Source organism: Puntigrus tetrazona, chromosome 13 (genome assembly GCF_018831695.1).
Source record: "Puntigrus tetrazona isolate hp1 chromosome 13, ASM1883169v1, whole genome shotgun sequence".
Lineage (NCBI taxonomy): Eukaryota > Metazoa > Chordata > Actinopteri > Cypriniformes > Cyprinidae > Puntigrus > Puntigrus tetrazona.
Window position 1 is genome coordinate 15506875 of NC_056711.1, and position 25986 is coordinate 15532860.

The window sequence follows — 25986 nt, forward strand, 5'->3', positions numbered from 1 at the left end:
CTTGCGCTGGATCTGATGTGATCTACTGGAATCCCGCAGTCCAGATCTGTGTCTGTGATCATCGGCTGGAGTTAGAGAGAGATCGCACCTGTATCCGGCAAACTTCTCTTATCTCTCACGGCTCGGTTCGGAGCTCAAGCGGTGACACAGTTTCCACGGAACACTCTGGCGGAAATGTTGTAGAACCAACCCCGACGATGTGCTATCATGATATCTGGTCCTCGCCGTCCATAAACCGTGAGATGGTGAGCGACGATCGGAGAACGCAGAGAGGAGCGCGCGGCGACGCCATCAAACTGCGCGTAAAGCGAGAGCGCACAGATATAAGAGCGCGGGCACACACGTCAGTAATCCAGAGATACTACTAGCAGAGATATGGATTACACCGCACACACATGCACACACACACGCACACACGCGTGCTCGCGCGGGTATCATTCTCATGGCTCGTCGCGATATCGGGCGTCCCTCTTGAGAAGTGTGTCTATGTAACGCGTGACTTTGTGGTGTTGTAAATGTATTACTGCGTGACGGTGCCATGGTACAGTGATGGCAGCATATGGTGTACCAGATGTATCGCGTGATACTTGGTATCTACCTGGGTATTTACAGCACACCTCCAAGAAGTGTAAAACCATAACAGCACAGTTCTAGGGTCAAAGGATTTACGCTTCATTAAATAATAAAAAAAAATGTTTCACGACTATGTCTAAAAGTACTGGAAATACTTGTTTTGCCATGTGTTTATGTTGTTGTTGTTGTTGTTTTGCTGCATTTTTGTAATGTTTATGTTTTAAAAAAATGTAAAAGAGGATTCTTCTCCACACTTCATGAATGTGTTTCTTCTATAACAAGATTTTATTTTTTTTTGTTAGCTTCTTTTTTACAGTTTCCAAAATTCTGGATCCAGTGACTACATTATTGCAGTGATCTCTTTATGTAAGTGATTTGCATTCTTTATAGGTGTTTGTAAGAGAAGTATTCTGATTTCATTTGTCAGTAGATTGTTATGTTGTATTTGGATGTTGAAGCTTGACTGACTGTCTTTGATTTGATTGTCTCCTGATATTTAAAAGGCAATTGCTCATTAAACTCCCATTTTACCTGATGCGCTTTTCTGAACTAATAGAATGCCAACTAAAAACCTATTCTATTCTATTCTATTCTATTCTATTCTGTTCTGTTCTGTTCTGTTCCTTTCTATTCCCGTAGTTATTTATATACTGTAGCTGTTATAATCGTGTATACACACACAGGTATTCCCCTCTTTAATTCTAAATAAGAAGTGTGACTTCCTCTAAATGAAGCATATTATACAGGCCTAAATGTGTTTCTGTCTTCACAGTTTATTAACTCCATATTGAGACAGCACTGTTTAATCACACAAAATCTGTTCGTGAAATTGTCACGTTTTTTTGCTGAATACAAAAGACGGCATTGAATCTTAGAAATGAATGTGCTATTATAGTGTCTCAGCAGATATGACAGCTTCTTTTGTAGAGCATCCAAACACTTCCATCCCATCACAATGCACATGCAAAGAAGACAGAGGAAGCCAATTCATCCGAGCGCCTGGTAATCGGTGATGCCGCTGTTCATTTGTCTCAAGTGTCATGTGTAGGACCACATTCTGGCACAAGCAGATGCTTTTCATTTTGTTACATTTCACGTTGAACTGTGCACATTTGCTCTCTCAGGCTCCTTTTCGGTGGTAAACTTTACAAGACTAGAAACAAAATGTGTTTTATGAGGGTCTTTATTAAGTCATCGATTATCAGTCACATGCTGGGTTGTACAACAAGACTTAAATGTTTTAAAACAAGACTTGTATATTGGTTTGCAGGTTGTGTCTCCAAACCTGATTGAATGGGGTTTTGGAACAGAGCAGCTTAAACCAGATAAGACCAGCAAATGAAATTAGTATAAACTGCTTTTTATCTAGAGATAGAAATTGGTTTAAAAAGAAGAGATAAAGAATAGTTAGGAGATGATTTGTAAAATGTTAAGGAACTGGAATGTCCCCAAAACAATTTATGTGTGTACTTTCCAGTAGTTGCGATATTTTATTTGATGCCACTTTAAGAGAGACTCACCAAAGGATGCTAAGTGAATGGCAGTGAATGGGTGCCATTGGAATTGGAGACCAAACAGGGGATAAAAAAACAGAACAATAATGCACAAGAAATAAATCCAGTCAGTCGAACAACTTCTTGTGACTTTAAATCAGGCCTTTTGACCAAAATACGAGTCCATAATCCACAATAATGCTTCCTCCAGAAAAATCTCTGTTGTCATTTCACTTAAAAATCTACAGGCATATTTGTTTATAACGTTTTTTGCTTGATCTGTCCATATTATTCTCTTGATTCAGATGACTTTGACTGGATGACTGGAGCCAGGCATTAACCGATGGACCGGAGTTGTGTGAAAACTCATTCTGACGGCACCCATCCACTGCAGGCTATCCACTGATGAGCGAGTAATGTAATGCAAAATTTCTCCATATATGTTCTGATGAAGAAATAAACCCATCTACATATTGCTTGCTCTGAGGGCGAGAAATGTATTTAATATACAGTTCAGCATTAAAGTTGTTATACTTGTTTACAAGCATATGTGTGCCCATGCATGTTGGTTTGCACCCTGAAATGTCCTTGGCATTTACTCTCTCTCTCTCTCTCTTTCTCTCGCCGAGTGTCTCTGAATCAGCAGGGATGAGGCCGTGGGTCTCTCACGTGACCGTGCTGCAGGACAGAGCTGGAGGTGGAAGCCAGGCTGTCTGGACAGTGGCTGAAATCTGATGACAGCCGCTGAGAGCAGGTGCTGCCAAACACCGGCCCGCCGCCGAGACGAGGTCAAACAGGACTCGTTACGCGCTGCTTGTATCCCGCCTTACGTTCCTTAGATCTGACGAGACAAGGATCCAGGCACAGCTCATTAGACTGCAGGAGAGAGAGAGAGTTCTCACCCGCTCCTGTTTGGCCTCTAAAAACAGTGAGCCAGTGTGCTTAATGGACTCTGTGTAATAGCTGCGGGGCTGAAGCACACTACTGTCGAATGCACACATCTATTTTCATTTTTAGCAGTTTTAGCAAATGAATTCCTTTGATAGCGCTGACATCTCGGTGCCTGTGTGGTGCATCTGCTTGTTTTTGGCTGAGGCTGTTTAGATTAGACTGGTTTAGACTGTTGGTTTTTGAGAATCTTTTTAAAATATATTTTTCTTTCGCATGATTCAGTCTTCATGAAACAAAAAAAAATAAGTAAAACACTATGCAAACACCTCACAAATTTTCCAAAAAAAGAAAAAAGAAGCGTTTTTTGACCATATATAGTTTGATTATTAATTTAGAAAATCTTTGATTCTTTAGTTGTCAGTCAGAACACATGATTGTCTATTAACTCTATCACAACCTTAACTAGAGGTTTGAATCCTGACCTAACTTAGTAAAGTTGGTTTCTTTGTCATTTGCACAGCTTATTCTGGGTATGCTGGGCAATGAAATGCTTGTAATTTAATTAACTTGTTTTAATCAATTGCATTTGATGTCAAAAGCATTCGGATAGCTGTTTTTATTTTAAGCAGTTCAGCAGTCTTGATGGCACATGATGCTTGATTGGTGCAGCTGCCTGTTTATTGGCTTACATCTGTTATAGATTAGATTGTTATTTATTTATTTATTTATGGAGATTTTAGACTGGATTGTGTCAGTCTTTACAGTATGTAATAAAAACAACTGAAAAACTACTCATGCAAACACCCGTTTTCAAAGTATTCTAATATATATATATATATATATATATATATATATATATATATATATATATATATATATATATATATATATATATATATATATATATATATATATATATATATATAGTAGTTTTTACATTTAATTAAATGCATTAGTGAATTAATTACATTATGTGTTTGTCAAACTGAACTTAACTGAAGATGTCATTAAATAAATTTCATTCAATGTTTATTTCTAGTAAAAAGCGACTGAGGCTGCTGTTGAATTGGAGTGTGGATGGTGATGACATTGCATATCAATTACCGACCAACACTTTCATCCGTCTGTAAGTCTGAAATATGAGAGGTTTATGTTAGTACTTCTTGACACCTCTGGCCCAAAAGTGAATGTCTGTCATAGTGTGGCCATTGAGAGCTGTGATAAATCTAATGCATTAATCTCCATCAGCTGTTTGGGTTTACAGCACTTGGCAACACGCATGGAGAATGTCCCACTCCAACAGACACCTGATACGGGAATGAGAGCTGTCAATCACCTGTCTGCATATAAACTACCTGAGCTCGGAGATATGATGCTGCGCTGAGTGAGTAAGTGTCTGTGTTTGTACTGAAGGAGCTTGATATGTAATTCCAGCTTCAGGTCCTCATCAAAGTGCGAGACGTATTTAAAGAAACAAAAAAATAATAAAGCGATTCATTAAGTTTTCTCACATTGGGTGATAAACATGTAGAGAGGGGAGAAATTAACAAGATTGGCTGCAAGTCTTATGATTCCAGTAACACCCATGTGTAAAATATTAATTTTTAGTTGAAAGGAAGGGATATTGTCTATTAAGTCCTTACGGAACTAACAAGGACTCCTGTTTTCAAATTCCGTTCTAACATACAGTCTGTTACTTGCACAGCTAACGACTGGACATTTACAGTATAATCTGATTTATTTTAATCACTTGTATTTTAAATTAGCAGCCAGTGATCACTATTCAACTTTGACATTTTGATAAAAACTTATTTTGTTGTCTAAATGAACAAAAAAAAAAAGATTTCAGAGCGACATGAGAGCGTGCAGACAACTACTACCCTTTTGAATCACCAAAGAGACTCATTATTTATTAATATAAAGTTTTTCACTGTAAATCAGTGTTTTTTTAAGTTGAATTCTATTTTTTTTTATTACTTTAGCAATTATTATTAATATTAACTTGTAACTTTTGGGTATCTAGTAAAGTCGAAAACTAAAAATCGAACTTAATGCATAAGAAGACATGGAACAATGGAGTAAACTAGGTCGATGCTGACTGTACGTTCACTTTTCAGCTGCACATATTAGATTGTTAGATATTAATGAAGGTAAAGTATTGGATTTCTGTGGTGCTTCTCAATAAGTACCGGTGTCTTCTGCCATCTAGTGGAGTAATACAGCCTAGCCAGACAACATCTAAGTAATATTGGGAGTGTAGGCCGAATAGTTAATCTTGGTTTAAAAAAATTGAGAGTCAGGAATTATATTGGCACCCAAAAAATATGATCAAATAGGATTGTGTTAAAAAAAAGTTTATTTAAAAAAAAACAAACCAAAAAAAAACTTTTCAACAAAACCACATCACAATGATATTTGTTTCTCTAGTTCATGTTGACCACAATTATTTGTAGTTGTAAAAACACCAGGGTAAAGTTATACAGCCATGATTCAGGGATACAAATATGAGGAACTCAAAGGCAAGAGAAAAGAAAAGGAAAGAAAAGAAAAGATCTGCTTACAGTTTACTCTCTGTGACTATATTGTCTTAATGCAACACAGTTTGAGCGGCCAAAGACTCTCCAATGATCACAGCTGGATAATTGCAGAAAATACAGGGGTCTTTGGGTCAGAAAGCATTATAACGTGTTTGGATTTTCCAACAGAATAATGATGCAAAAGGACCGTCGAGTTCCCTGACACGAAGCCTAGAAAGGGGTGAGAATATCAACTATAGGAACCTGAAGTGTCTGGAAATATCTCCTGTCAGGTGTTCTCTTCAAACTATTCAGGCATTCTAGGAGAAAACTTTATAAACTGGCAAAAGAAAGTTACAAAAAAGTATTGAATTAAACGACGTGATTAATTGTGCATTAGCGAAAAAAATTGATTGTATAAAGAGATTTTCCTTCCACTTTCTTTTATAAAAAAAAATAAAATTGATTAACAGTGCAGATTTCTTTTCACAGGCTTCTTCGTTCATATCCAAAAATGATCATTTTGATGGATAAAGATTGGAAACACAACATTTATCTGAAGTTAAACCTTCTACCTGGTAGGTTTAATTTAAGCACAAATTAACTCCTGAAGTAGCTCTAGCCTTCCTCTAGGAAATCAGCCTAGTCAATATGGACTACACTAATTCTGCGACTAATTAAAACCATGACAGAAAAATCTGATTTATGTAAATCTGGTTTAAATGGCCATTTTAGTCTAGAACTATGCTTAATCTCTATCTGGCAAACTGCCCCTATATTTTAAAAGCTGTAGTTTGACAACCACTGCAACTTAAACTTGACAACCAAAGCCAAAAACAGAGCCAAAAAATAAATAATAAAAAAATAAAATGGTGCAGCTGCTCATATTTATGTGACAAAAAAGTATGGCTGCATGATAAATAATAGTTGTCGCTCTACATGTCCAAATCATAGCATGTGTTTTTGTATGAAATTCAAATGCTTAAAATACTTTAAGATGCATTACAGATGTGTGTATTCATTATGATGCCATAGGTTTTTTAGGGTTAACTGCTACTCTGCTTCATTTTGCTTCTAACAGTAACAGTGTAATATTGGCCATTTTGCATTGTTAGAATGAAAATGCACTTACCTTTTCTAATCACTGGGGGGACCTAGAGAGCTTTGCATGAGACTCAGTTCGAAAACGTCTGATTTGTAACAAACTTGATACAGAACAGCAGTTTGGCGTTCCATTGGCTTCTGTCATTAAAATTAAACATAGTTTTTAGATCTGTTGAAGTGAGTCAAATATTTCCACCCTTCATGAAAAAGAACTGAACCAGTAATCCTGACTCAAATCCCATCCAATAATCAGTGCTTTTTAAGAATGCGGCGTGAGAGCCAAGCTCAGACATCCTTTGGAGAATGTTGGCCATTCCAGTCTATTTAATATACCAAGACATATTATTATTCAGATGTTTTAAGAACAAATAGCGATGTTTCAGGTTGTCTAATGAGATCGTTGATAGGCCGTTCTTAATGTTTCAGACAGGAAGTGCATGCTTCCATCCGCTGCTGTACTGAATGAAGGTCAAACTTGTTACCTAAGTTCTTCCACGATCAGAGGATAAAGTTACGAGCCGATATATCTGGAAGCTGTGGCGCAGGCCTCGGAATGGACCCGTGGAACAGTTAAAGGTGAAGCGAAAGTGTATTTTTACAGTTCTTTTATGGTTCTCTTGAGTGCGTCGTTTGACTGCCGTCTTTTCCATTTCAGAAATTCTCATATACCGATTTTGTGTCTTTGCTGCATTGTTTCTGGAAACATTTCAGACGTTTCTAACGACCCAAAGAAGACGTTCTGTAAAACCAGACTATAAAACAACAAACTAATGAAAAAAGGGGCAAATGCTTGGAGTTCGTCACCCCTGGCTTTTCGGCCAGGCTTCATTTTACAAATCATAAAGTGTTATTCTGTGGTTGGAGAAAGACGCAGACATTTATGTGGGTTCTTTATAGTGCTGCATCTATTGTTGCTCATTCTAGTTTACCCATGTTGGCATGGACATTTTGACATGGCCTCAACACCTCCGATTGCCTGCAGCTCTAATTGCATTAGTGGTTTGGGGAAGAAAATCCTCTGTGGTTGATGTTTGGGTCAGCGGCTCTTTGGTTGGAGGTGAAGGCCTTGAATGCTTCAGTTTGGTAAAACCCATCAAACTTTATTACCGTTGAGTGCTAAGACTGTTATCCTCGTAACTGAATAGCTGTCACTTTCAGAGACCATTTTACAGGGATTTCGTTGCAAGGAGATCATTGGCTATTTGGCATATAGAGATGTTTGGGTGTTTGTTTTCTCTCTGGTAACGTGAAAGAAGGGTGAATTGCTTATGTATCTTAATGACTTTCTATGTGGATTATCTCACAGTAACTATAGACAAATCTACATCAGTGTTTTTGAGTGTAGGTGAAAACATCAGAAAACTGTCCACAAAATACTCTTTGCATTCAGGATCAAATCTCAAGGATGAGATGATCTGGATGAATGCACTGCAGGATATTGTTCGTTAAGTAGCAGATTTTTTGGTGACATTTCTTTTTTTAATGTGTCTATGGCATGTGTCTATATATATATATATATATATATATATATATATATATATATATATATATATATATATATATATATATATATATATATATATATATGTAGTGATTTTATACAAATGATCCATACAAATAATTAATTGCAAAGCTTTTGTACAAAGTATTAAATACATTTCAATGGTTCAATATTTTTTGCCTTTGGCATTCCATTTTATTACATACATAAGTTAATTTCTGAAATTAATTGCTTTGTTTTATTTGCATGTATAGATTATTTGGGGTTTTTACTGACACCTGGTGAGAATTTCATAACAACAGCATGATTTTATTTTAAATAAATTAAAATTTTTATTTTAATTTTGCATTACATGTATAATTAATGCATACATATCATATTAAGCAATGTTAACATTTTATTCAGTTATTCAGCAATATAAAAAGCGATTTTATTGCAGTTGTATCAACTAAGAATAAATAATAAATAAACAGGCTGCAAACTGATAGATACAATATGGTTATACATAGCGTATATACATAGTGTCTTTTATGTGACACGCTTAAAGCCAAAGTATGGATCTCACAAAATGAAGTGGCAAACAAAGATAACTTTCTGCGTTCTCTTTGTTTTCTGGACAGAGCGAGAGTAACAGTCAGCTCAGCACCTGTTCAGTTCTGCCTGTCCCTTTACTGCTCATTGACTTCGACACCTTCAGCGCTCTTTGATTTCTTCTGCCTGTGCTGTCAGCAGTCTCATTAGAGCACCGTATATATGGCACGCTCTCCATCCTCCACAACAATAGAGCTCTTTCTGTGAGGGATTTTGTGTTTTTATAGCAGTAAATGTGCTGGCCTTCTATTCCACCATACAGAGGCTTTTCTTCCCCTGTTTAAATCATCACCGGCCCTGCTCTGAGGATAAGACCATCATTATTTTGAACGAGTCAAATAATTATCCCAGTAAGGTGGCAAAGCGTCTCAATGCTGTCCTTACACGCTTGATCTATGTGCTTGGGCCTCACAGTTCTACGAGCCCTAGCTGGAGTCAACAGCCCTCTGAAGCCACATAAAAGCAATAGGATTTGGACCTCGGTGTCGCAGCAGGCAGGCAAAGTATGATTTTGATTTTTTCCAACGAGCCCCAAGTCAATTATAAAGCACAGCCTCTAGTGTTAATGGCCTTGATAAGCCTGGACTTTGGACTCTCACGCTTTTAAAAGAGTCCATTTGGTCCCGCTTAGTTGACCCAGGCTTTGAGGTTCCCTTTAGGCCTTGATCGAATTATAACATTGACCTCAGATCTCTCCTTGTTGACAATCCCACACCAGATGAACGCGTTGTACCAGCTGAGAAGTTCCCAGAACTTGAAATAAAAATGCCCTGTATAGATTCTCTTTAGGTTGTCACCAAAACAACAAAGCAAAACTCCCAGCAACAACCCAGAAGTACGGTTTAAGACTCATGTGAAGTTTCCTGTTTTCTGTTTACCGAACATCAAGGCTAAACTGTCTGTTCTTCATTAACTGAATTCAAATAGTTTTCCATTTCTGGATTGGGTTTAACCCCGTATGTTTAGTTGTTTAGACCAAAGCAATGTTCATCCCAATTCAGGGTTCTTGTGCCCAGTTGTGGTGGCACATTGAACGTGATGGAAACACGTGAGCGTTCTTAAATCAATAACCTTAAAATCAGGCCAGCAGTAAAAGCAATAAGAGTCACGTGGACATTTTCTCTTTCTGGAGTTTTAAGTCAGCGTAGAGTAATTAGACAAAATAAACAGCTCAAACGTCAAGAAAATACAAGAGCGTTGAATGACAAATTCACTTTTAACATCCATCTTTCTCTTGGTGATTGGGAGTTGTTCTTTTGGAGCTCATTTTTTAACACTTGTTTCACTGAGAAATGTTTCCTTGTGCTGCATGTCTTTCTAATGACCCAGCAGTAAATCTTTCTCTGGTTTCTGTGTTTGAATTGGCTCTTTGGGGGTCATATGTAAGCTAATGATTAATAGCATTCAATAAAGCGGATGAAAGGAAAAATGTCTGCGTTTCCCCGCCCTCTCTTTGGGGGCTTTAAAGTCATGAGTGTCTTAAATGTTTAACTTTATTTCCATGATTCAGCCATAGAAGTTAAAGAAAGCGGTCTTTAGTGTGAACTATAAAACGGGAGTTTAGGTTAGTGATAAGCATAGAAATAAAAAAAGAATATTCCAGAAAAAGAAGGACGTGCTCACCAGTGAGAAAACAAGTCCTGGTTGCCAGAGAGTTGCTTACTCGAAAGCAGCTATAGATTAAATGTATATATACAGTATATATATCTTATGATGTAGTGTTTGAATGATTTCAAATCAATTTAATTACCAACAATCTAATATTTATCATATTATTTGTATTATAATATTTATCATATTATGTATCAATATTTTAATATATTCAAATTCTATTATTTGGAGCAGTTTTATTAATAATTAATAATTTTAATTATTTTTATTTTTATTAATTTTAATAATTTTAATTCCTTAAAACAATCTTACTTTGTTGGCGTAATGTTTTTGTGTACCGTTTAATAAATTTGCTACATTTTTATTAAAGAATTTACTAATTATTACATTTATTAAAATATTGATCAGTGTTTTTTTTTTCTAATATAAAATTAATAGAAAATAAAATGGCTCATAATTTGTTTTCGCCAATTTTTAGTTGACAAAAAAAAGTTCCAGGTCATCCTTTATTGTACCCTGTTTGCAAAATAAATAAATAAATAATATGTAAAAAATAATGATCATCCTGTAAACTTAAAATAATTCGTCATACTTCAGCCAACGGAACAGCTAAGATGACTGAATTATTTTGATTCAGTTTAGAGAGAGTTACAGCTGAAACAGACTAAATGACTACACTAATATATATATAGTCAAAGCTAGATTTCATATAAGATTGCTAAAGATGACCCTTTTAGCTTTAGACTTTAATTTCATCCAGTCTAAGGATATAAAACACGTTTAAGCAGATATTAGAACTTCTTTTGGTTTGTCATGCATCTCGGAGCAAATTCGTTCATTTCAAAAAAGTCATTCCTCTCAGAAAGCTTGCAGCTTACAAACTGTAATTACAAGTTCTGCTAGCATGCAAACATTTTTTACGTTGCCATAGAAAAGCATCGTTTTGACATCATTTTGAGTAGAATGCCACCTGATTTCATCTCAGAATTATAGTCTGCATCACGTTTGTGACAGGAAATTCCACAATCTAATCGGGTCCTTTCATCATCTTGTCAAAAGTAATTTTTAATTCTTAAAAATAACCATAGATTGGCTATTCATTGCTATTTTAATCTTTGGAATGAATGAGCAGCTATGGGCTTGTGAGTTGAAAGCACCTGTGATTCACTGCCTGTACTGGCTAACTTCACTCACACTAGACCGCACATGTGTGTGTCTCCAGGGCTGACTGCAGCCTGCCATCTGTGCACAACCAGAAGCGTGAGCTCTCCAGAGATCAGAGCCAGACGGTGGAAACCACAGCAGCAGCGAAGCAGGACTGAATGTGTCCAGTGAGTCTGAATTAACCGATGCTCGCCTTTATTGAAACTACATGATCTGGTGCACTAGGAATAAGGGCTAATGTTGCTGTCCATATTTATCATTTATAAGAAAATTGTAATGGAAATTTTGGAAAAAATTTGGAAAGTTGGAACAATTAAAGCCATACTTTAAAGTGCCCCTATTATGGATTTTTGAGAATTATCTTTCTAATATGGCTCTAAGTGAAAACATCCTGCAAAATTTAAAATCTGAAATTGTATAAATGTAATGAGTGACTCTGAATCACTGAAACAAGTGTTTTTACCCACCTTATCGTGTTGGTCTGCATGAAAATTAAAATTCATTCTTTGCCACTAGGTGAAGCTTTCGGAGCGGTAAAAACTCCCAAACATTGCTTAAAATGAAATAAACCAATCACCGGAGGGGTTTTGGAAAAATTAATCGAACGAATCCATTTGAACGAATCGTTTTGGAGTCATCGAAAAAAAAAGGTAAAAATAAATGCACATTATTACGAAAAGCATGCATGAATGCATCTCGGGTGAATGTAAACCTGTTGTACTCCTAAAACCAAAATATGAACCTTTCATAACCCATAATAGGGGCACTTTTAAAATGGATTTTCATTGTATTAGAAAAACCAAGCGAATCCGCAAACAAATTATTCTGGAACTACCATTTTAAGTTACTTTTAACCAGCTGTTCTTGGAGTAATTTTCCATAGATGTATGAAGTCAGTTCACACAGGTGTCCTATGAATGTCCACTGGTGTAGTTCAATGTATTAACGCATGAACATGTACCACAAAGTGCGACAACCAAAAAGCATTCAAGGCATTTTGCCTTTTTTTAAACAATATTGCCTTTATTGTTCCGCATTTTGAATTCTAACAAACTTTATTGTGATGAAAAAGTTTTGATTGAAAAGGTACAAGCTTGGACAAGAATTTGTTAACACTTTCATTACTTGGCGTGAAATTACCATAAACTGAAATAAAATAAGTATTTTCTGATCCATTCAACCATTTACCAAGGCAGTATTTCTCAATTTTGTAAAAAAAAATATATATATATATATGTACAGTACTATAAAATAGCACAAAAACATATTTTTATTTATAATATTAACAAATATAATGTACTATATTTGTATTATAATTATAATTTTTTTATTGTAATGAAAAGGACATGTTACATTTGTACAGTGCCTAATGCAGCAATGCAAATAAAGCAATTTATATTGTAGTTTTATTGTCGTTTAGGTGTATAAATTATAAATATAATACAATTATATATTAAAATCAAACTTATGATGAAATGAGACCAGGTGTATACAACAACTTCGGTCATCTCAGATGAGCAGACCTTTAATCTCTTATACGCAAGTGTCTAAAATGTAATATATTGATTGAGGCATTCATCACTCTGGCCGTGGATTTGTTCTGTGTGTCACACTGTGCTGTGAATTAGCCTCTGGCCTGCCGGGGCTCTTGTGTAGGCTGTCACCGTGCTCCTCTCTGAAGCACTGAGCATGCTGGTCAATACAGCAGGCAGGTAATGACTTTCCCAGCTGGACCCTGAGGTGTGAGGGGAGAGGAGGGCTGGACAAGAGCTGAAGGCACTGAAACCACATAGTGAGTTATTGTTGATTTGTTGACTTCATAGACATGTTACCATGGAAATGTAAAATCGGATGCTGTGATCTTTGCCATCCAATTCGAATGTAACCAAACTCAGGCTAACTATAAATCGCAATTTATGTTTCTCCAAATTAATATTAGAGGGAATATTGTTCGGTTCGGTGGCAAAGCAGAATGCGAACCATTAAAACCAGAAAGTAAAATGCTCTCCGCAAGTCATCCTGACGCATTGCACCAATGCACACACTTCTATTTGAAACTCTATTGCTCCGTTAATGGTTGGACATTTCTTAAAAAAAAAAAAAAAAAAAAAAGGCCACCTGGATTCTTTCTTGCTTTTAAATGGGTTGCAGTGATATTATGGCTATGCAAGTAGTGACTTGAAATGGAGCAAAGGTGATATGGATGAATACATATCGCAAATCTGGCCAGGAAGTGTCATGCTAGAGAATCAGCATTAAAAATGCGAATGCATTCAAGTTAAGTGCAGTGCATTGTGCTGTAGACTACAAAATGTGTCTCTTTTCAGCTTTTCAGTGAGGTGTAATAATAGACTCTCAGATAGAATAGCTGAGCCCTCGCTTGAGACAAAATTAAACCATGTGTGGTAAAGATGAATAACGAAGTCATTCAGAAATATTTTAAGGATATCAAAAGATCAGCATCTTAATTGCTCTTTTCCCCATATAATGTCATGCAAATATAAGCTATTAAAAAAAACATCAAGGCAGTGATTCTCAAGGTGGCTGTGGCCAGTAGAGGACAGTCACGTTTAGAGTAAAGTTCACTGAGACATCATCCCTGCTGCCTACAAGCAGGTTCAAGAGGTGGATTTTGTTGGTGGATTTATTTGCACATGTTGTCAGTGTTATTTTTGCACCCTCAAGGATTTATGCAAATAAGCTGTGGCACAAACTAGAGTTGATCAGAATTTACCCAGGCCAGTTCTTCAGCTGGCAGGCCGGTTCTGAGTGCCGCTGTGGCTTACGGAGGATAAAAGTGGATAAAAGTTTGTTATACTGACCAGGGTTAATTTAGTTAACCGTAGGTTAAAACATTTTTTAATGAGATAAATAAAATAAGCATAACTGAAATAATATATAAAACATTTGGCAAACAGTTGCCAAAGCAGCTTTTATCGCGTTCATTTAATTATAGCTTGATATGCTAAAATAACTGAAACTGAAATAATACATTCTAAAAACTATATTTAAAAAATATATATATTTAAAAATAACACTCTGCAAAACGAAAAGTTAAACTGGGAACAAAATATAAAAACAAAACTATTTAAAATATTAATAAAAACTGCTAAAAAAAAAGTAAAAATCTAAAATGATTGATTAGTATGATTTCTTTTTCTTTATTTTATTAAAAAATCAGTCTAATTTTCTAATATTTTCTTTTTTAATATTTTCAAATTTGAATGAGATTTGTTGAGATTAATATCATGGCAAGTGTAAGTAAAGCGAAAGGAAAAAAAAATGCATGCAAATATTCAGCAAACCTGACTTCTTAAGTCTTTCCCATTAGTTTGGATTAGCACCATATGACACTTCCTCAGTCGATCTCTAGCCCTCTGATTCCCCCGTCACCCTCATGCATTGCAAGAAGGATTTACACCCTCAGAACTGGAAGCAGTCAATCAACACATTGTTTGAAAGCCTCTAATATCTCTCCAGACCCCGAGGTGTGCTGTTACTCACCTCCTTCATGTTAGTATACCGTAATCGGCTGAGGGCTGATATAGCTAGAGGTCTCTAGCGACCAGCCTCACGAATGCCATTCCATGTCAGAGCGTTCTGTGTTAGGACTTTAATATGTGGTTGTATAATAATGTTCTGACTTTAAAAACATGTAACTTAGTGTTTGGATTTGTCCGCATTTAATGTACTCAGCCGCTCTTGCCAATGGGAGATATGACAAAGCCTTGGAATTTCAGGGCCATGGAAAAAACGTGCTCGCCTTCAGCTCCCAAGCACATTCCAGGAAATGCTGAGGTTAAGAACACAGTCCTCTGTGGCCTTTGAACAATAATCAGGACGGCGTATCCTCTAAGTGTCTGGGACTTTAGTTTTGGATCTGAACAGTTCAGTGGCAGCCCACACGCAGGTGTCCATCCAAAAACCTTGCGTGAGCGGGAAATACAGACTCGTTCAGAACGCTGGCATGGGCTCGTCAACACAGCCTTTGTTCTTTGACTTTGCAAATTAGTCTAGATTATTTTGCCAATACTTTTTGAAGGCAGCCAGCTACACTTACAGGAACGGAGGCTATTTGCTTTCAATTGATTTGACGCTCAGTTTATCCATGCATTGCAACAGTGAACACTTCCAGATATCCCGACCATTAAAGTAACTTCTCGGATTTTCTTAACAAGATGAATTAGAAAATAAACGCTAAGAGTAAGAATAAACGCTCTTTGCTTCTACTACTGTGGAGGCCTACCAAATCTGACATTTTTTTCCCCTTCGGCTTAAAGTATGACTTTCATCCGGAGCTAGCTCAAAAAATGAATTTTCCTCCTCCTGTGTAGACGTGGGCCCTTTCAGACCTATTATTTCTCATCGTGCCTAATATTGAAAAGATTAATCATAGCTGAGAGAAGCACAAAGAGGATTAAAATTCCTGTTTCTCTCGCACTAGGCCTCACAGAGCCCTTGTTAAAAGGCTAAAAAAGTCTTAAAGGGGTCATATCACGAGAAATCAAATTTTCCTTGGTCCTTCGCAGTAAGAGATCAAATGGACTGGAAAAAAACATATTGTGTAGTTGAAAACGTCCTCTCAAGTCCAAAAAGACTTTTATTGAAACTAACCTGCAAAAATGCTCATTTGGCACTTTCTAAATCAGATGAACGATTTAATGGTGAAGCGTGCCACTTTTGATTTAACCTTGAAATGCTTGAAATGTTAAATAATGGTCGGAAAAAAAAGGTTCAGTCAAACTTTTAAAAGGTGTTTGCATATATGTTTTTGTTCAGTATCATAACTGATACATCAGGCTTTTATGATTCATTTAGTAAACATAATAAACCTCAATTTTGTTCAAATGCCCAAAGGGAGCAAAATATGCAATTGAAATCAGTTGCTGTTATTTATATGTCAAAAAAGTAAGATGAAATAGAAATCAGTAAGATATTTCCAACATTTTAGGATATGCATAAAATTTTAAATGTTACTTAATAGTATTTCTTAGTAAGATGATATTTGTATGGTTTTATGATCAAAGCTCTGTATATTTTACAGTGGGGGGCAAAATATATAATGCATTTCAAGTCAATGATGATTAAGAGATTAAGTTGATATATCTTAGTTTACACACATTTTTACATTGTTTTTTGCCTTTATAGGGTTAAAGGAACAAAGGTAAAAAAATGGAAAAATTGTGGAGAGGAAAAGCAAAACAGAATAGATAACAGAAGGGAAAAATATTATTTTATGAAATATTAACTGGACTGCCTATGCACTAAAACTCAACTTGAGAAAATTTGCTCAAAACTGCACATGAACAGTTTTTCTGGTCTACATGCAGACTGGTCTATATCAGGTGCTTACTGGTCCGTGGAGGTACTGAGTTTGCACAGAGATTATTGCGGTTATTATGTTCTCATGATCATGTTTCAGTGCTGTTCTAAATCTCCATGTAATTGTACTACAGTATCACCCCTTGCAGATTTTAAAGACCAGCAGCACACTGTCTTACCTGAGATAACCTGAGAGTTGTTGTTCTGTGGTCATGCACAAAAGCGTGCATTAGAATGCTCTGAATGCATTAATGTATGGAGTTTTCTATAGTCAGTCAAACCATGGACTGTTGTATATTAGTGGTCTCTTAAATATAAATAAATTCTTTATCTAATTTGGTGTTGGTGGCCTTGTAAGTCTCACACTATCTTGGATTTAGTCTTTTTGTAAAATTGATTTCCTTCAATTTTGAGCTAACTGTTTCTAGTCCTCGTTGATCTGAGCCTTTTCACTTCAGATTTTGGTGTAAAAATGCAATATTTTAAGGTACTTTTGGCAATATTCACAACTGAGGCGCATGAAAGCTGAGGCCTAAATTCAGTCGGTTCTAAAAATAAATCCGCGCTAATTAAAAGAAAACCTAAAAATAGCACGTTTTGTTTTATGACAAGAAATGCAATGTATTTATATAATGAGCAAATACTTTTTTGTAGGGAAAAAAATGCACAAAAAATATACATTTTGGAGACGTGCTGGTCTGCAGAAAGTTTTAAGGTGTGTAATTAAAGGATGAAATTTTCTATCTGTGCATCGTTGTTTAACTTATAACCTATTTCATCGTCATGCGCACACAAAGCCCTTCTGACCATCAAGAGGTCGACATGCCGAGGTGAGCCATTCATTTTATGTCACCTGAGCTCCAAACGCTTTCTGATCAATTCCTGCTATTGATTAACCTCAGGACAGTGTCGTCACTGACACAAAGAGTTATTAAAAGCTTTGAATGTCTCATAACACCAAAACATAGTGACATGTGTACACATCGCTAGTCATGTAGAGATGGTGCTTTTACGGATATCTTATCTGCCGGTTACTTAAATCCAGCTCTGACCCTTGACAGGAAACCAATAAAGCCATAAGTCGATGATTACCGCAGACCTGGCTCTCCTTGAGGCCCCTTCACCCCGGGAGCTGTTAAGAGGTGCGTTGGCTTTCACAGCGCCTGGGCGTTACTCAACGGCCTCTTGATAAAGGAGTCAACGACTGCCTTTCCCTTAAGCTGAGCCGTAAAACAATTAGGAAACCGTCGGAAGTGTTTGTCATCGATAAATCCGCAAAACACCCTCGACCCGTTTATGGATACAGGCGGCGTTCTCGCTGGTGTTTCCCTCTGAGCAAGTTCATCGTCTCCATCAATAATACCAGGACTCCAGTGATGGAAAGTTAAGCAGGAAAGACGAAGGATAAGAAAGAGAGAGTAAATATTTGTCAATTGAATTAGACTCTTTTGGCATGCAGTAAATTGAAATAAATAAATGAAATAAAAAGCCCACTGAAATTCGTTTCCAAGCCGAGCCTAAACACATTGATTAGTCAGTGCTATGCGTTGCATATTTCATAAAGCATTCAGTCATCTAGTTCAAATGGCAAATGTTGCAACGAGTACATTTTTTTTTTTTTTTCCTCAAGGTCCACTTATAATGCTAGTAAGTTTGTTTTTGCACCAGAAAGTCATAATTTAGAGCATTTTTCCACTCTGTCTCTGACCTTTAGTTATGAAACAGGCAGTTTTTCTGCTGCTGTAGACGTTTATGTAAACACCCTTTTTGCATGTGAAATAAGATACAGTGCTGTGCTGCGCTAATTCACAAGCTGCAGGTTTGCTGTTGAGTCCAGTATAGCTTTAACACTGGAATGTTTTTGATGGATCGAACAGTGCTAGATCTTACTTTGCAAAGCTTGAAATGCAAGTGCATTCACCTCTATGTATGAATTTTAGAATTTAGCTTGGGATGTGAGATACATAGCTTTTAGCTGGTTGAAACGGTCGTTGCAGCAAATAGGGTTGTGTAATTTTGTGGGTTTAATCCACTGAAGAATGTGCAGGATGGGAAATGCTTTGAAATGGCAGATCCTAATGACCGGGTCAAAAGCCGGAGAATTATTTCACAAGAGCTGTTCATAAAGATTAGCCGTGCTTTGAATGTTACACACTACTAAAGCTAAGCAGCCTAGTTTTCCTAATTCTTGTTTTAGAGGGGCCGTTTACAGTGACAGAGAGACAGCACGGAAGCACAGAGACTAAAGACAGACAGTCAATAATCAGCTGGCAGAAACAAATCCCTCGAGGCAGAATGAAAATCATCACTGGAATTATTATCTTGATTGAACTGTGCTACGAAAACAAGCCTGGAACATTCTTTGGACACTTACTGTCTGGGCCACAGGCGAGATGTTAAAGACAGTCTGATGGTAAAAAATGTGATCTGTCCCAAATTTAATTATACCGGCCAATATTTCATACTGGAAAATGCATCTGTAAATTTGATATTGTAACAAAGGCTTATAATATACAAAACATAAGTTAAGTAGTGTCACGTTCCCCGGACTCTGTGTTTATGTTTTCGTTTCGTGCCATGTGCTCCCTGTGCCCTGCCTTCCCTCTGTGTTAATTATGTTATTGTCATCAGCTGTGTCTCGTCAATTACCCTGTGTATTTAAGTCCTGTGTTTTGAGTTCTGTTTGTCCGAGCGTCGAGGTCCTTACCTGATGTCTTTACGTGTGTTTATCCTGCCTGCCTGTTCTACCTGCCTGCCGTTTTGTATCTTTATTTTGCCTTTTGAGATTAAATCCATTTAAGTTTATTCTAAGCCTCGTTTCATCCGTCCCGCGAAAGCGCAACCGTGACAGAACGCTCGGACCCACAAAGTGTAAATAGCGGCGTATTTTCCCCCTTATTTTTTTGTTTTTTTTGCCATGTTTGCCCAGTTCAAAGACCCAAACTTCCTCATCCGCCTGCTGGAGCAGGGGGATTGCTCTCTCGAGGACTATACAGAACTATTCCTCGAACTGGCCAACGACTCCCGCTACCCGGACTGCTCTCTGCTCGAAATCTATTTCCGCGGACTTAACACCTCCAGCCAAGCGCAGCTGTCCGGGAGCGGTCCTCGAGAGAGCCTCGCCGCATACGTCGAGTGGGTGCTGGTGTCCTGCAAATCAACCATGATGGTTGCGCCTGAGGACAACGACACCAGCCCCACTCCAGATCCAGAGCCTAGCTCAGCCCTTCACCGCATGGTCGAGAGCCCAGCCTGAGCCCACCGCTGACACGGGGCGGAGTCGAAGCGTGACCACGGACCCATCGCCAGAGAGAGCGACAGAGCCGTGGAGCGTAACAGGACCCGAGCCGTATATCGTCAGACCAGGTGCGCGAGCCAGCAACGGAGCTCCCCGCGGTGGAGACAGCCGACTGCGATGAGGCGCGGGTGGAGCTCCGCCTACTGCACATCGGCTGAGGATGAGCTGATCATCCACCTGGGGCTGCTGGATCTGCAAAGGGAGCTGGATGATGTAGACTTGGACTTGGACTTAGACTGGGCACCTCCCCTGTATCCTGAGTTCCTGTTCCCGTTCAGCTACCCCGTAAGCCCGCTGGTTCCGCCCAGCCGTCCCGTTAGCCGCTGGTTCCGCCCAGCCGCCCCGTTAGCCCGCTGGTTCCGCCCAGCCGTCCCGTTAGCCCGCTGGTTCCGCCCCAGCCGTCCCGTTAGCCCGCTGGTTCCGCCCAGCCGTCCCGTTCCAGTGCCCGCGCCCGCGTGCGCTCTGTCCGTTCAGTGCCCGGCGCCACGTGCGCTCTGTCCCGTTCAGTGCCCGCGCCACGTGCGCTCTGTCCCGTCCAGTGCCCGCGCCACGCGTGCGCTCTGTCCGTTCAGTGCCCGCGCCACGTGCGCTCTGTCCCGTTCCAGTGCCCGCGCCACGTGCGCTCTGTCCCGTTCCAGTGCCCGCGCCACGTGCGCTCTGTGTCGCGTTCAGTGCCCGCGCCACGTGCGCTCTGTCCCGTTCAGTGCCCGCGCCACGTGCGCTCTGTCCCGTTCAGTGCCCGCGCGCCACGTGCGTTCTGTCCCGTTCCAGTGCCCGCGCCACGTGCGCTCCGTCCCGTTCCTGTGCCCGCGCCACGTGCGCTCCGCCCCGTTCCTGTGCCCGCGCCCGTGCGCGCTCCTCCGTCCGTTCCTGTGCCCGCGCCCGTGCGCTCCGTCCCGTTCCTGTGCCCGCGCCCGTGCGCTCCGTCCCGTTCCTGTGCCCCGCGCCCGTGCGCTCTTCCCGTTCCTGTGCCCGCGCCCGCGGCGCTTCCTCCAGTGCCGCCTCAAGTTCTCCCACCCTCCCACCCTTGCCATACCATATCGATGGATCCCAGCAGCCCCCGCGCTCATCCTCAGCTCACCATCCGGAGCTCGCACGGGTCTGCCGGTCTCCATCGCCGTCGGTGGGCGATCCTCGCCTCACCGTCCTGCCTCCGAGACCCAGACTCCTCCTCGGCCCAGACCCGTCGGCTCCCCTGGGCTCCTAGCTCCCTCCTCTACACCGTGGTCCGTCAGTCCACCAGCTCCACCAGGCTCCATCGTCCCTCCGGCTCCGCCTTGGTCTGTCGTCGACCATCCGTCGCCTCTGGATTCCTCTCCTCCGGCTTTGCCTCGTCCCTCCATCCCACCGGCTCTGTCAGGCTCCTCCTTCCCTCCGGCTTCACCTCAGTCCTCAGTCGCTCTGGCTCCGCCGCGTCCTTCCCGTCCCCCGTCTCCGTGTCAGTCGCCGAAGCCTGCGGCGTCGCCTTGGACCTCCAGCGCCTCGACGTCACCCTGGCTCTTCGGCTCTCCGTCTCCACCTCGGTCTCCTCCTCCACCTGCTCCGCCACCGGTCGGCCCCATGGAGTCGATGGCTGCTCCTCCTCCATGGCTCCTCCCTCCGTCGGCTCCACCTTGGACCACCATAGCTGGGCTCTGGATCTCCTCCTGCTCCGGACTCCTCCTGTCTCCTTCCTGGCTCCTCCCTCCGTCGGCCCCACCGTGGACCACCATAGCTGGGCTCTGGATCTCCTCCTGCCCGGACTCCTCCTGTCTCCTCCTGGCTCCTCCCTCCGTCTACACCTCCTTGGACCCTTCTGCCTTCTGCCTGCCCACTCCTGGGGATCCGTCCTCCACCACAACCTCCTCCCAAGACCCGGTATCCCCAAATCTTAGTCATTTTGGTTTTTGTTTGTTTTTGTTTGTTACCCTTTAGGTGCGAGGACGCACCTTCCGGGAGGGGGGGGGTAATGTCACGTTCCCCGGACTCTGTGTTTATGTTTTCGTTTCGTGCCATGTGCTCCCTGTGCCCTGCCTTCCCTCTGTGTTAATTATGTTATTGTCATCAGCTGTGTCTCGTCAATTACCCTGTGTATTTAAGTCCTGTGTTTTGAGTTCTGTTTGTCCGAGCGTCGAGGTCCTTACCTGATGTCTTTACGTGTGTTTATCCTGCCTGCCTGTTCTACCTGCCTGCCGTTTTGTATCTTTATTTTGCCTTTTGAGATTAAATCCATTTAAGTTTATTCTAAGCCTCGTTTCATCCGTCCCGCGAAAGCGCAACCGTGACAAGTAGCTTTAAAAGTAAATTTTTTGTTTGTTTTATTTCCATGTTGAACATAAGCTCATAAGCTTTTTTAATTGTTAAAATGTGTTTCACAGCTTTTAAAAACGTTATCTATATAAATTTATATATATATATATATATATATATATATATATATATATATATATATATATATATATATATATATATATATATATATATAAAAATTTAATATAAATATATATATAAATATAAATATATATATACATATATATATTTATATAAATATATATATACATATATATATTTATATAAACAAATATACAAATTTCATTTATATATACAAATATTTTATATATTTTATATATATTAAATATTTATATATATTATATACAAATATTTTATATATTTTATATATTTATATATACACATTTATTTTGTGCGTTTTGTTGCCCAAACTAAATTCTTTCAACATCCTAAACTTTTTTTTAGATGAGTTCAGCACTAGCAGACATTCGGCATCAGCAGAAAGTCTGTCTGTGTGTCTTTCACAATTCTTGTTTTCATGTTTATGTTTTCATATTTGCCTTGGCTGTTGAGTATCTGAAAACATATTTTTAGCCCCTCCAAAGTAAAACTGGAAGACGCTGCACAAAATTGGAATAAACCGAAACTGTTCTGTGCGTATGTGTGTACTGTCTGTTTGTGTGTGAGTGTGTGAGGATGAAAGCGTGCAGGCTTGTACACATATTTTTGGCGGTGTAGTCAGCGTTCACAGGAAGCAGCGGATTTGTTTACATGTGCCTCTCCATCAACAGATCTGTTGAGCTTTCACTCTGAGATGATGAACTAGACGACACGATTAAATCGCTGTCAACTACACGTCCAGGCCAGCCAGCAGTCAGCCGGCACAAGAGAGCCATACACTGACGGAGGTCCAGCTCAAGACTGATGGATTCAAAAGCATCAGTGTGATTCATGTGAACATTACGAAAAAGAAAGAAATTTAATCTCATATACACGTCAGTCGTTGTATAAATACATAGCCCTGCACCTTGTGAAAGATTTCTGTTGATTTGAAAAAAGGGCTAATATTGCCAAATTTTTCACTATGATTTTTATATTATGTAGACAAATATGTTATCAAGGAATCATTTACATACAATTGAAAATGGGCTGAAAATATGCTTAACCTCAGGCCATTATGTGTTTCCATGGTTACTGTTGTAACCATTGTAAATATAGCGTTTCCATGGTTACTGCTGTAAACAAATGATGTGTTTCCATGGTTACTGCTGTAACAGTTGTGAACAAATCATAGTGTTTCCATGGTTACCGTTGTAAACAAATTATGTGTTTCCATGGTTACTGCTGTAACCGTTGTAAACGAATAATAGTGTTTCCGTGATTAACACTGTAAACAAATTATATGTGTCCATGGTTACCATTGTAAACAAAGGATGTCTTTCCATGATTACTGCTATAACTGTTGTAATCAAATCATAGCGTTTCCATGGTTACTGCAGTATTTCCATGGTTACGGCTGTAAACAAATTATGTGTTTCCATGGTTACTCCTATAACTGTTGTAAACAAATCATAGCGTTTCCATGGTAACTGTCGTGTTTCCATGGTTATGACTGTAAACCAATGATGTGTTTCCATGGTTACTCATATAATCGTTGTAAACAAATCATAGCGTTTCCATGGTTACTGCTGTAAACAAATGTGTTTCCATGGTTACTTCTGTAAATAAATGATGTGTTTCCGTGATTACTGCTATAACCGTTGTAAACAAATGATAGCGTTTCCATGGTTACCGCTGTACACAAATTATGTGTTTACATGGTTACTGCTATATCTGTAGCAAACAAATCATAGCGTTTCCATGTTTTGTTTTGTTTTTGCTTTAAGAAATCAATTGATGGGCTGGTTTCACATGGATTACAGTATTTATGGATTATTGCTATGTTTGCTGCTAAAAACCTCAAAATAATCCACACAACTGCATCAGTTAAGACATTTTTAACTTCAAACTTTTGCTTCTGGCTAAAATACAGCTCCTCTATTCATAATACTGCTTTCTCAAGTGAAAGAATAATATACTGTCTGAATCAGGAGAGAAATATGCATAGATTAAGCAATGTTTATGATGTTTCTCAATATTTTGATATGAGAAAACAACAGGGTATGGACTTTTTCCTCTGTGGAAAAGTTATGTTTATGAATTTCAACCTAAAACTAAAATGTTATAAATGCACATCATCATGTTGGAGCATAACAGGCATTATTTTTTATACCAGCAACCAAAAATTTGCAAGAAGAGTAGACAGCAAGCATTTAATTTAGCAAATATTATGGTGTGATGTACATTTGCTACTTAAACCGTAAAATATTCTTAAAATAGTAACTTATGTATGCAGTCAGAGTTTTCCCAGATGCATGCAACAAGCAGGTAAATTTAGTTTTGACTGTGTTCTAGTTTAATACAGTCCATCCTAGTTCCTGATGATGTCATCATCTTTTAATCTTAGGCTCTTTGCTGTCGAACCCAACAGGCACACTTCATTCCTCTTCCTGTTATATCTCTCCAGAATGCTTCTCTTTCATGATGAATGTTCATGTATTAGCCTGTCAGCCAGATAGTTACACATGGACAGCAGAACTCTTTAATCTCTCCCTTCTCTCTCTCTCAGCCCAGTTCCCCCTCCTGCCGCAGGAGTCTCTGTGGAGCCTGTCAGTCAGGTCATCACAGAGACAGTCAGCACAGACACGGAGCAGAAGATTTATAGCCGCCGAGGTGAGAGCAGGTGAGACGAAAGGGAGCATTTTTCAGTTGCTGCTGTGCCAGTCATCAGCAGGTCAGATCTCATTAGCTGTCTGATTTATGGAGAGCGAGGAAGGGTCACCGAGCAGAGGGATAGGTGATTTAATGGTGATAGTGGAAGCGTCACGGAATGCAATGGAGAATCTTTTTTGAGAGAAGAACCTTGCTGTCTTTGAAGAGAAACATTTATTCAACCAGTCCCAAACTCCACATTTGACAGTTTTGCTTGAACTTGTCCACAACCGCTTAATGACTGGGTGTTAGTAATACAGAAGAAATACTAAGCTAGGTTTACAGATTTCTGAGCAGCAGTTATATATATAATTATTTATATTTTGTTCATATCAAATGTACACTCAATGTCAGTGCAGTTTTTTTGTAAGAAATTAGAAATTAATACTGTAAAATAATATTTAGCAAGGTCGCATTACATTAATCAATAACATAATTATAAATAATTATAAATATATTTATATAAATATATTTTAAATGTATATATAAATGTATATTAAATGTATATATTTTAAATGTATATATATATATTAATATATATATTAATATATATATATATATATATATATATATATATATATATATATATATATATATATATATATATATATATATATATAATATATATTTATTTATTTATTTATTTTTGTACATTGTTTTAAAAATCTACACTCAAAAATGTCAGTAAGGTTGAATTTTTAAGTAATTAAAAATGAATACTATAAAATTATATTTAGCAAGGTTGCATTAAATTGATAAATAGTCATAAAGGTAAATATACAAAATTCTTATTTCAATGAATGTTGCTCTTTGCACTTTCTGATTGTCAATAAATGTTCCACA

General features: G+C 38.7%; 1 protein-coding gene and 1 long non-coding RNA gene across 8 annotated transcripts in view; one reads left to right on the forward strand and one right to left on the reverse strand.

Annotated features, from left to right (window-relative positions):
• The window catches only part of zgc:171482 (zinc finger protein), a 64648-nt gene extending 63810 nt beyond the window's left edge, over positions 1 to 838 (reverse strand). The window contains 1 exon segment of the mRNA XM_043254556.1: positions 1 to 838. The gene's annotated coding sequence lies outside the window, so the exon portion shown is untranslated.
• LOC122356093 lies at positions 119 to 25361 on the forward strand. Of its 7 annotated transcripts, none has more exons than XR_006252275.1 (10): positions 119 to 245; positions 876 to 2820; positions 3997 to 4083; positions 4206 to 4345; positions 5663 to 5714; positions 5966 to 6051; positions 7004 to 7153; positions 11503 to 11611; positions 11961 to 12094; positions 23124 to 24077. It is a non-coding gene; the product is annotated as an uncharacterized LOC122356093 (long non-coding RNA). The 7 variants fall into 7 exon arrangements; XR_006252279.1 differs by lacking the exon at positions 11961 to 12094 and having other exon boundaries at positions 876 to 2484; positions 2710 to 2820; XR_006252277.1 differs by lacking the exon at positions 11961 to 12094 and having other exon boundaries at positions 876 to 1575; positions 2372 to 2820.
• Positions 25362 to 25986: the final 625 nt, after the last annotated feature.